At 44.7% G+C, this 11868-nt stretch overlaps 1 pseudogene; it reads right to left on the reverse strand.

Moving 5' to 3' along the window:
• Window positions 1-4878: 4878 nt before the first annotated feature.
• On the reverse strand, window positions 4879-10339 carry LOC133021063 (cullin-3-like; annotated as a pseudogene).
• Window positions 10340-11868: the final 1529 nt, after the last annotated feature.

Consider the following 11868-nt stretch of genomic DNA (forward strand, 5'->3'; position numbering starts at 1 on the left):
GCAATTTTCATTTCACACCCCTCCCAACATCCTCACCCCTCCCCAAGCCATCAACGCCCACAAATCACACCACTGCATGAACATGTCCACCTTCTTTGTTTGTGTATGAGAGAGAATTAGCATGATTTTCCCTGTTTGCTCCATTCAAATTCAACCTGCATTTCCACACACACACACACACACACACACACTGACACACATCACCCACACAGAGGAACCTGAAACACAGCAACCCATTTCAACTGGGACTTTATGAATCTCATATCTTCCGGATATACCTGCAAACTACATGGCTTACTGCCTATCCACCTGAAATCCCACCAAAAACAAAGAAATATATTCCCCCAGTAGAACTCTCTCTTACCGGAGGCTTTGCAACCACCAGCTGAGCACCATTTAAACAAACTTCCCCCATTCAATTTTTAGACCTGGAGAAAATACATCTAACAACTAAGCGGAGAAGCCATCACCGTAAGAACTTTATGTGGTGGTTTAGCAGGGCAGCTGTGTGGATTCTATCCTGTCTTTTTTCCATCCCCAGGGTCTCTGCTGGCTTGTCCAGCTGTGCTGTGCTACCAGAAGACAGTTCTTCAATGAGGCAAAAGTTTCTGCAGAGCAGGGAAGAAAGTTGGAGGCAGAAAATTTCCATGGCGAGTCAGCAAGGTTCCATTGAAGGGGGGGAGGGGAAGGCCAATCGACTTTTTAAGAACTTTCTACGAGATCAGAGCTGAAATGCTGTCATCCAGTCCTCCTACCCTTCTCCTCAACAGATTTGCCTGTCAAAGGTTCTGCAGGACCTCCTCCAGACAAGCCAACAACATCCTTCTGATTTAACTTTCATATCTTTTTACAAACTTTCTGCAATACATTTCAGATGATCCTGAAGGTGAGGATAAGATCACAGACACCAAAACCACTGCCCACAAACTCATGTCACTCCCTTTCCAAAAAACAATGCATACAGATGATGGCTACTCCGTGTTTTTCTTCGCAAGACCTGAGTTTTCAACTGGACTTTTTTTGTTCTATAAGTGCACCCTGTCCGTTGGTATAGAGTTGGTAGGGTGACGGGGGGCTGTCCCTTTGAAATGATAAGTAGAATCTTCCTACACTGAGGGACTGTCATTGAAGTCTTTGTTTGCCCGTCAGTGGCTCAGAGGCATCTGTGAACTTGAGGGTCGGCGCAGAATAGAAATGACCATGTAACCTACTTCGAGGTCACCTAATGAAGGAAAATGTATTCATGTATTTTCCTGGTTGTATTAGTTCGTGCAATATGCTTCCCTTTGAAGCCCAAGGTTGCAGGTTCATTTTTGAAGTGGTTTTCAATCATGCCTTGGCATTGAAGTTTCTTTTGTGCTCCGAATCTGGGCTTCACAGGGCTACAGGTCATGTTCATTCACGGAATATCTACATACTGTCCGCAGCCTGTGAGGTTTGGTTTTCTTGTTGCACTGTATGTATAAGTGACTTTTGAGGAATTTAAATGCCCAGCAATGCAGGAGACCAGTTGGAAAAAAGCCCACAGAGTCACTTCTGAATATTTAGGACAGGAGGAATCAATGCAGGTTTCTCTCTCTCTGCTGTCCGACCACCCATCCCTCGGGGTACCGCGGTTTGTCCAGACGTGCAGCGGCACAGTTGCCTCAAGCAATTTTTCCTCTCCATCATCACCTGTATTAAACACTCTCACACACCCCATCCCCGCTGGCACACCACCCCCCGCTACCTCGCCACGTCCTAGACCCATTTGCCCGCATTTTTGATGCGCTTCCTAGCTGGACCCCCCAGTCAGATTCACAGCAGGGACCCTTCCAGCCCATCAGAGAAGTAATTCACACTCTGCCTCATTTGAGTTATTTACTCTATTACCACCCTGGCTGGCCCATTCCGTGGAGCTACCCACTGAGACCTGGAGCTCAGGCTGGGTTCCCCGGGCTTCCAGCAGGACTGGCAATGCCCCCTCCAACCAGCCCCCTTCCATGGCATTATGATGAGCGCTGCCACCTCAATCTGCAGCTGACACAGTAAGTGGGGGGGGGGTTGGGGACAAGATGAGTGTGGAGATTGCACAGCGAGCTTGGAGAAGAGAGGTGTGGATGGTACGTTTGTGTGTGTTGGTGTGAGTGTGTCAGGCATGTCCTCTCCCCATTGGTAGTCTTCTGTAAGTCATTATCACACCCAAAGCCTGTGCTTCTCTCGGATGACTTGATAGATTTACATGACTCCGTCTGGGGACCTGTGAAAAAAAGACAGGGTCCAGAGGAGACATGAGAGAGAAGACTGCAGCATCATCCTCTCCAAATAAGAAGAGGGACGGCACGATCACACCTTAATAAAAAAAAAGTCCCTTCTTTTGGGAGGGAGGGGTACGTGGCACTCCACATACTTCACACAAAAGGCACAAGTCTCCATCTGTGCCATTGTAGAAATGAAATAGCCTTTCTCATCAAAAATCCCCACGAGCTCATCTGCCAGTGTAAGAAATGAGTGATTTTGCCGTTCTTTTTCATCCCGTTTCAATCATTTCACTTCTTTTCACATATTACAATTCAGGATTAGTCTGGCTTTTATGAATTCACCTGCCTGTAATACATTGTCTTCAGTGGCTCACGAGGTCCCAAAGAAAGGGGCCTGGCTAATTGGTGAGAGGTTTAAAGCTGTAGCTCTCTTGCAGTTAGAAGGGGAGCTGCAGGTGTTTTTTGTGGGACAGTTTGACTTTTCACATCAGTGGAACAAGAAGTAATTTGTCTATGAGGTCAGATACCGTGGTCCTTTGTCCAACTGAAAAGCCAGCCTTGATTTTTTTACACATCTTTATATCTACAGTAGATTTACTAGCAGATACTAGAATCTGGTTGTGATACCAATCTCAAAATTACTACCACTTTCGACAAGATATTGATTAGGCAATTGAAGTTCATGAAAGTCACTTCACTGTTTTAATTAATAATAAATTAATAAACTGTTTTGTCCAGCTCCTTCACACAGAGACATAGAAGAAACATAGGATATTGTGCTTCAGCAGATCACTGACAAACTCACCATTTCCCTAAATGTTACATTATTTACACATTAAAGTGAACAAGTCTCAATTGGTGGAATTCTTCAGTTTGAGCATCGTCTGACTGAAGCGAAGGCCAGAGGCATGAGAAAGAAGAGGTAGCTTGACTGAGGAGGAAGACAATTATGTAAGGGCAGTAATTAGCCTCTAACTCAACTATACATAATGGATGACTAGTGCTAGGGTAAGCTGAACTGCTAAAGGAGACATGGATGATCAGGTTGGGCTCAGGTATTATTTTGAATTGAACTCCTGGAGCACATCCTTTGTTATCGTGTGTGTGTGTGTGTGTGTGTGTGTGTGTGTGTGTGCGTGCGTGTGTGTGTGTGTGTGTGTGTGCAGGGGTGTGCCAGAACGGCTTTGGAGTGTTACAATTGGTGTTTGGCCTCTTGTCTCTCTCCAACTCTCTTCGGTCGAGGTGCGGCAGCAGGTGTTGATGCTGCCACTATTCAAAGTGTCGCTCACACCATTTAAAAAGTGACGACACGTCGTGTTGCTGTTTTGCATAATGTTGGGGTTTAGTGTTCTCAGAGCACTTGGGTCCGTCTGGGTGGGATTTGATCATTGACACATCAAATTGACTTCCTAACAGTTTCCTCGGAACTGAACGTCAGCACAACCAAAGAGATGGTTGTGACCTTTTCAAAATAGGCAGAGGGAACTGGCAGCAGCAGCAGCAGCAGCCACCACCACAATCCATGGGGACCCAGTTGAGGAGTACAAATACCTGGGCGCCATCTTTGACTGACAACTGAAATTCTCCATCAACACAGAGGAGATTCTCAGGAGATGGCAACACCTCCAAAAGGAAACTCAATTCCTTCGGTGCCATCGGGGACATCCTCCGGACATTCTGCTGCTCTTTCATTGAGAGCGTCATCACGTTCTCCATCGCCGGCTGGTTTCATTCCACCAGCCTCCAGAATAGGACCCGGTTGCAGAGAATAGTCTGCTCTAAGATCATCAGGCTTCCCCTGAGGTCACTCACTAACATCTCTGAGCAGCAGACACGGAGGTTAGCGAGTCAGATTCTTCTCGACCTGGCACATGATCTCTTCCAGGCATTCGAATGTCTCCCCTCAGGACGTCGGCTCTGCTGCCCTGGCTGCAGGACTCGGAGGAGAAGGGCAACCTTTGTTCCCATGGCTGCTCAACTCCTCAACTCCTAACACCCCCCCAACCCACCCAGAACCACACTAAAGTCCCCCTCTGCCCAAGCACAGATATTCACTTACAAACCATGACCGCCACACTCTTAAGCAACTGAGTCTACTATCACCTACTATACACTTATACTTACTAATCAGTTTAGATTTATTTATCCGCTGCTATGTTTATTCATCTATTCACAACTTTAACTGTCCGTGGACATGGCCCTGATTTCATAGTTGTTTTCTTTCTTGTCTTTACAAGTGCCTGAGAATTGCCCATCTAGGACAATTAAAGTGTTTTAAATTGAAATGAATGTGTATTAGCACTCATTTAAGAATGACATAGAACTGATTAGACAGAAAACCATCCATACAAACACTTTAACACTTGAATATCTCTATGGTCCTCCATAAATCAAACTTCAGTATGTAACTTAAAATTTCGTTTAGATTAAAAAAAATAACTCAAAGATGTTTTGATATGAAGTTTGTGTTGTTGATGTTTATAGAATAAAAGTTAAATGGGTTTTGCTGTTATTTTGTTGGATACTTGTCATTTGTCCAGTCTTTATAGTCGTACAGCTTGAAGCTTTTTCCAGACAGCCTGTCCTAGAGTTGGCCTGCTTACAGACACTTACTACATTTCAATGGGTGGTTGAAGGGCTAGATGGCCACTACCCTAAAATCACATAAAGAAATGGAACATTGCTACCCCATCACAGCCACTTGCAAAATGAAGGGGTCGGGCTAAGAGGTAGGGCTAGGGGGTGAATTGAGACAGGGCCTGAGTTGACATCTTTAATTTCCTCATTTTACTAACCTCGCAAAAGCCAAATACATAAAATCTAGTTGACTGCTACAAGAGACTCTGAAAACCAGAAAGTCTTTGAAAGGCAGTGACGTGTATTTCTGGTCAGCCGAGAGGTTGATGTGGTTGTAGAAGTTGATGGTGAAGGAAAGGAACGCGGACCCAGTACTAACAAGTATAATAATGTTTATTACACAGAAGTTTCACAGGTCAGGACGAGATCTAGAACTCGGAGAAATCACACAGCCAAATGGTGAAGTCTGACAGGCCATGGTCAAACACACATAATATAGAGAGGTTAGTTCCACCCACAACTATGGGTAACATGTCATCTCACCTAAGGCCTCCTAATAAGGACGTGTTTAGTACGTGAAGATGAGAATACACTGGTCAAAGATTGTCCCTTCACCTCTAACCATTTGCTGGACAGAGGTTATTCCCTAGGTCAAAGGTCCTTCCAAACAAGGAAAGACCTACTTAAATAGACAACTGAAAGACTCTCTGAGACTGTCTGAGAGTCACCAAAATAGACATCATAAATATCAGCCTGTCATTATATTTAAACACATGCTAAAATCTTTTACTCTAGTGAATACACTACAGCAGTAAGCCGAGGAATGTTTCCACGAGTCGTTTAGCTGATAAGTCAACCTCTCTCCCAGAGACCTACTGAAATAAACTTTAGGTGGTGTTGTCCAGTAAGAACCCCAGTGAGCCATGCCAGTGCACCAGCTTGTACAATTTCAGGACCCTGGAACTTGCTGACCTTAATGTTATGCAGCCATTTTAAATGTGATGAATACGACTTTATTACAGTTGGAAATGTCTGCTGTGATAAAGGTCTGCTGAGCGTTTCAGCTCTACAAGACGATGTCATTTCCATTGTTAATATATTATTTGTTGTTTTGTTGTATCCGCCAGATAAATATATTGTAATGTGTGTGTGTTTGTGTGTGTGTGTGTGTGTCCCACTGCCCCCCCTCCCAGAGGTGCACCTTTCAGACCTGCTGCCCTGCTCCCTCCCTTTTAAAAAAAGGTTGAATTCATTGACACTCTCCGCTCACTCTCTCTCCTCCAAAACTCATATGGGACATCCTCTCATCCTTCTCTTTAATATCCATCCTTTTCACCCCTCTTTTTTTTTTTTCTTGCAGCACCTCATCTTTACTTCCCCCCCCCCCTTCCGTTCTGTCTGGCACCTCGAGCACAGCTAAGCCTTCAACCAGTGTCAAAACATACGGAGCTGGAACACTGGCTCTGTGTTTAGGTAGTGGCATTCTCGCACACACACACACACACACACACACACACACACACCATTCACACCATTAATACACACTTGTTTATGCACACACACACGTGTTCACATGGATACACACATGCAAACACAAGTTCAGGATCATGTGCATATGGTCTGTCTCATGCATGCACACACACACACACACACACACACACAAACACACACAGAGACAAGTTGTGTGTGTGGATAATAAACAGCAGAGCAGCAAAATATCAGTCACATGTGTTTGTGTTACGGCATGTCGACAGATACGACACAAACCAACCCCGAACCAACACAGTGACACACACGGTGGTACATTGAATTATTGAGTCAGACAAGTCAAAGCCTTCCAAAGTTAGTGTGTGTGCGAGCGCGTGTCCGCGTGTGTGTCTGTGCATGTCTGTGTGTGTAATAATCCATTGGTTCTGTTCTGTGCTGATTCTGGGCACTAAGCCCTGCCACAATTATTCAAATCCAGGCTTTTAGTTGCAGCACACCTCTCTCCATGGGCCTATGAGCCGGTAATCTTGCCTTTGGCCCTGCATTTCAAATGGCCTTAACTCCCATAAGGAATGCATATGAAGAGGAGCCACTAGTGGCTTAATCCGCCCTGTTTAAGTTGCTGAAACGTACACCTGTCACGCCGTCTCGCGCCGGAGCTTGTGGCTACTGATAGCTGGGCTGCAAATCCAAAGGCATGTAGCTTTTTATCCCTTTTTAGAAAAATATTATCATGTCAAGCGGGGGGTTTGGGGTGTAGAGCTGGAGAAGACCCCCCTCCCTTCCCTTACAACATTTCATGTTTCTCCCTATTTCTGACTTTTTTCTTTCTTTCTCCCTCTGTCTCATGTTATTTCTATCACTCTCTTCCTTTTATCTCATGTTTCCCTGTGATACTGCTGTTGCCATTCTCTTCTTTTTTGTTGTGTTTTTTTAAGGGAATACAATTAGTTGTTGGTGACTGTTCAGTCATAATATATTTTACATGCAAATGTAGACACCAGAATCCCCCCATTCCACTGTTGTATAAAATTAACTGTAGTTTCATTAAGTCAATTACATTTTGAATAAAAACTTAAGATTAAGATACATTTATTTGTCCCAAACACATGCACAGACACACTCATGCAAGGAGGGAAATGTAACCTCTGCTTTTAACCCATCTGGTGCAGGACACACAGAGCAGTGGGCAGCCATGTACGGCGCCCGGGGAGCAGATGTTGGGGGAGTCAGGTGCCTTGCTCAGGGGCACTAGACAGGGTAGGGAGAATCCTCTTGGATTTTTGGACAGATCAATCCAGGTTCGTCTTTTTGTTGTTTCTCCGTGGAGTCGAACCAGAGACGAACCAGAGACCTTTTCTGCCCATAGTCCAAGTTTCTGCCACTAGTCCATCCAAAGCATGCAGGCAAGTGATCCAAAACGTTTCGCTTTCTGTTTCACTGTTCACCTCCACATGAAGTGGTGTAAATAATTATATCTCTTGGTTGATATCAGTACATAGTCTGGACGATATGTGGCCATAACAGCTCAATTGAAATGAGATTCAGTTTACTGTCAGATTTCTCTGTGATATATTTTTAAAGCCACACATCACATACATAACAAATTACACAAAAACGACATGAAACTGAAAGTATGAAAGATATTTCGGAATGTTTGGATCGAAATGTTTTTTTTTTTTTTTTTAAAGGTAAACGGTCTGTCTGCATTTATAAAGAGCTTTTCTAGTCGTTAAACCACTCAAAGCACTTTACAGTATCGTTTTTGTGATTCAGCCATTCACACACACATTCATACAGTTCATCTATGTAGCACTTTTCTCTCTACGATATGGGGGAATCACTTTAGCCTGGGACAGGCAAGATGGGGATCGAACCGCCGACCTTCTGGTAAGAGAACGACTGGAATGCCGATCCACAGCCGCTCATGTAAGGGTCTGTATTCATATAGCACTTTTCTAGTCTTGATGAACACTCAAAGCACTGTACAGGACTCTCACTCTCACACACACACACACACACACACACATACAGTGCGTCTAATTGCAGATTTAGTTCAGTATTTTGCCCAAGGACACTTTGGCATTAGATATGGGGACGACTAGGATGGAACCGTCAATATTTCTTGTTTTCTTTCTTATTCTGATTTAACATGTTGAGGCTTGTTCTCAACAGCACTTAGTTAAACAGCAAATAGAACGACCCAATTCAACTGTGGTCATAGGACATTCATTGCACTTCAGAAGGAACCCAGACCCACCCACCCCCATCTTCCTGAGAGACGCCCCAGTCGTCACTGCGGAGTCCTTCCGCTTCCTGGGCACCATCATCTCCCAGGACCTCAAATGGGAGCTTAACATCAGCTCCATCACCAAAAGAGGACAACAGAGGATGTACTTCCTGCGACAGCTGAAGAAGTTCAACCTGCCAAAGGCAATGATGGTGCACTTCTACACCTGCATCATCGAGTCCATCCCCACCTCCTCCATCACCATCTGGTTCGCTTCGCCACCACTAACGACAAAAGGAGGCGTGCAGGTAAGATTGTGGCCGATCCTTCTCACCCGGGTCACAAACTCTTTGAGGTTCTTCCCTCGGGCAGGAGGCTGCGGGCCATCAGGACTAAAACCTCCCGCCACAAGACCAGCTTCTTCCCGACTGCAGTTGGCCTTATCAACAAGGCCCGGGACCCCCACCTGACTTGGACTTTTATTCCACCCCCACACCCCTAAGATGTGTTAAATTAACACATTATATCATATCATATTATATTATACTGCATTACATTGCATATTGCAATATGACACTGTTAACTGTTCTGCATTTAGCATTTCACTTTTTACTTCACTTTTTATATTTTATATTTTTTATTTATTTTTATTCAGAAATGTTTATCTCTAAATAAATGTTACTTTGTATAAATATTGATAAAAAATGAGTAAATAAGAAGTAAACAGTGAGTAAATATATACTGGTTTCCTATTTTTTAATGCTCTCCATGCATGTTGTATTTATTGCGTTTTTATGTTCTATGTTCATTGTTTGCACCAATAACCAGAGCAAATTCCTTGTATGTGTGAACGTACTTGGCAATAAAATACTTCTGATTCTGATTCTGATTGTGCGGCCTCTTCTTTCTACACTTCATGATGTGTACAGTGGCTGGCTCAATCTTGTGCTTCCTGTCATCGTCCACTCTCCGTCATGTCTCCTTCCTCTTTGGGTTTGACTCGCCCTGTTTAATAACCACTGTTGGCAGGCTGCAGTTTGGAGGTAAACTGTTCATTAACTGTAAACCCGTGGCCATTCTCAATCTCCTTGGACTTGGGCTCCATAATGAGGACTCTCTGAGTGGGTTTCCTACAGGCCGGTGACTGCAGCGCTCACACCAACGCCCTCACTGAGATCTCTGTCTCCTGCTGGATCTCCTCGAAGGTGGACTTTGCTCTGTTATTGAAAAGCATGAGGAAGGTCATCTGGAGGGCGGAGTCTTGCAGAGTGTGCTTCCTGCTGGAGCCCGTAACTTGAGCTCCTCCCACTCTGACCTCTGGGGCCCATAGAATGTGGTGTTTAGGTCTGCAGACCCATGTGATGCTGCAGTGTGAGTGGTCTGATGCGTTGCTTACAAAGATAAAACTTCTTAAGGCTTCAAACGCATGCCACTTGGTTGGTGCTGATTGTGTCAGCCAGTATCCCGGGGACAGGTCTCTCACAGCAAGATGGACTCCTCCAAGAGACACCCTGGTTGTCTGTAGATATTGTCTAAGCTCATCCATGATGGTGTTAGAGATGTTCTTCTCCTGAAACATGATCTCCGATTTAGAGGGGAACTGAAAGCTCGGTCTTGGGCTTTGAGATAATGTTTTTCTCTGCCTCATCAGAGACGCTCTAAGGTGTGGTTTAAAACTAAGGTGCAGGTGTCACTCTTTCTGTCACTGAGTACAGTGTACTGATATTCCATAAAATACCATTTTAAACAATGACCCAAGCTGCAATAAACTCAACTTTGCCCACAGTACAAATTTTACAGGCATGGTTTAAGGATTTGTAAAGAATCATCTCCCCCCAAGGCCCCAGATACCTGTTATAGCTAAAAAGGATCAAAATACTCATTTCATGGGCCCACGCACTCACACACACACACACACACACACACACACACACACACACACACACACACACACACACACACACTCTTGGTGTCTGTGGTAGGGACAGTGATCAGCTCAGGACAGCTGCACAGCAGCCTCAGGTAAGACAGAAACTCCCAGCCTCTTACACAAGGGACCAGCATGTACTTGACATCTGTTGGCACGCACCCACCCCCACACACACACATGCACACACACACACACACACACACACACACACACACATACACACACAGAGTCTTTGAACAGTTTTTTCTTGGCTTGACAACTTTGCAACTTGGTACAAATGTCCCAAACTCTCACAAGTGCTGATAAGAACATGTGGTGCCCAGAGGTGAGGGAGCCTTCATAATCACTGAGGGCAAACACTACAACAACAGACACACACAAAAACACATTCATCCTCCCGGCAGTCTTCATCTGGCGTGTGTAAGGCCCAGTGGCTGCTGGCTGCCAGACTGGCTGGGCCTGGACTTTTACCCAGAAGAGGGACACTGCCAGCGGGCCGATGCTCTACCCATGGCCCAGGCCCGAAGTAAGGCCTGTAGAGGTTTAGTCCCTACAGTGTGCCTGCCTATGTGTGTGTGTGTTTAATATCGCTGTATGTGTTGGCAGTAATGTGTTGGCCATCTGGTTATCTGGCCCCTCTAGGACCACACATAGCATCACAGTAGTACTACAGATACCACAGCTATTTACAGGCCCACACACTTGCAGGGACACAGGCACACAAATACAGTATAACCACAGCAGCCACCCAAATATATACACACACATACACATGAGCACACACACACGTGCACACAGGGGCAAAAAGACAAATGCATATGCTCTGCAAAATGCATACACAAGCAAAGTACTCAGTGAACAATGAGACATATAGCTAAAGGGTCATAAATATGTTTGCACACACAAACACACACAGAGGCAGCGGATGGTAAATCTGGATTTGTACTTCATAGTAGGGGTTAACAGGAGTCCTACACCAAAGGTAACTACGTATTTATAGTTGAGTGTTGGATGTCAACTACTGATATCACCCACGCAACATTTAGACACATGTGTTATCATGATTTACAATTCCCCATGATGACTGTATAACTGTGTTCATATTTTTTTCATTTTCTTTGTGATACAGCACAGCAGTGACCTACTTACACACATTTAAAGAGCTGGAGTTACATCTTATAGCATTTAACTCTTTTTTTTTGTGTGTCTCATGTAGAGCGGCGATTGCTGTGAGAAAACACAGGCAACCAATCACTTCCTGAGCATCCTTGCAGTCCCCTCACTAGTTCTCTGGTGGCGCTGTAGCACTTACATTCAGTTACATCTTACATTGGCTCAGTGTAAGATTTGGGCCTGGGTACATGGCTGCTGTAACGCAAAAACATAAATAGGTCTTATTTGAA

This window comes from Limanda limanda, chromosome 15 (genome assembly GCF_963576545.1).
Source record: "Limanda limanda chromosome 15, fLimLim1.1, whole genome shotgun sequence".
Classification (NCBI taxonomy): domain Eukaryota; kingdom Metazoa; phylum Chordata; class Actinopteri; order Pleuronectiformes; family Pleuronectidae; genus Limanda; species Limanda limanda.